Raw genomic sequence first — 1168 nt, 5'->3', positions numbered from 1 at the left:
TTTTCTCATATTGTACACAGGTTATAAATGTATTGGTAAAAGAATATGTTAGGAAATTTCTTACCTGAGAAATATCTGTAAATATCTTTTGATAAAAAAGTAGTTGTCTGTTTTCTCAAAATCAAATAATCTCCTAAATTTTCCTGAAAAAAAATTCCAAACACTTGTAATTTGCTTTAGAAAATCTGCGGAGACTTTGAGGAAATCCTCACATGAGTTGTCGTCCTAAAGTGTATCCCCTGGTTGTGAGGCAGACTCTAGGGTCCTATGCTGAAGTCATAGCATATGAAGGCACATTTGACTTCCTCTAGCTCCAGAAGCTGAATGTCAAACGGTCAAGGTCAGACAGGCCTCCACTCTCCATCACTCTTTACCTTATTCTGACATCATCTGTCCTTTGCCCACATTTTACTTCTGTGGCTGGGTATGAGAGCTCATTGCAATGGCCACAGACAATGTTGGTGATTATGGGCTCATTGGGGAAGCTAATAGGTTATAACAGAGGTGATAAATTCTCAGGATAGTGTGTTCTGTGTCTGTCAAGATAGTTTCTTTTCTGTCATGTCCACAGACAGGCCTCTGTCTGAACCTCAACTTCTTAGCCTGGCCTTTGCCATGTTTAAAGAATATTAAAAATATTACTACCAAGCTCTTGTATGACTTCCACAGATGCCCCAAAGACATTTCACCCCACTCTAAGCTTCAACCTCAAGGGACTCAGTTCCAACTCCATAGGTCAGCAATCCCAGTACCCCCTTAGTAAGTGTCTTCAGACACCAGACTCCACAAGCCATGCTCCTGCCCCAAAGCGCTCAGATTTACTTGCTCTGTGGACAGCGATGTTCACCATGCTCACTCAGGCGCTGACTCTGGGTTCTGTGTGGCCGCTCCTCTGGTGTCCATGCTGTCTCCCGGATCAAGGAGGTACCAAGTGGAGGGGTCTCGGGGTACAAAGGATGCGCTCCACTCCTGACTCTTATCTCTTGCTGGCAGTGAGTTCCCACTGCCCCTCCCTTTTTGAGATGGGTTGTATTTTACTCAGCTGGATAGCAATTATGATTAACTCTGTTAACAATCTTCTCTCATCTTCTTACCCAGACCTAGGAGGTAACTGAAAGTTATTTGTTGGGAGTAACAAAGGCTACAAATAGAAGAGCTATATTAACTA

This window comes from Tenrec ecaudatus, chromosome 13, assembly GCF_050624435.1.
Source record: "Tenrec ecaudatus isolate mTenEca1 chromosome 13, mTenEca1.hap1, whole genome shotgun sequence".
In the NCBI taxonomy this organism is placed as follows: domain Eukaryota; kingdom Metazoa; phylum Chordata; class Mammalia; order Afrosoricida; family Tenrecidae; genus Tenrec; species Tenrec ecaudatus.
This window is presented reverse-complemented; position numbering follows the sequence as displayed.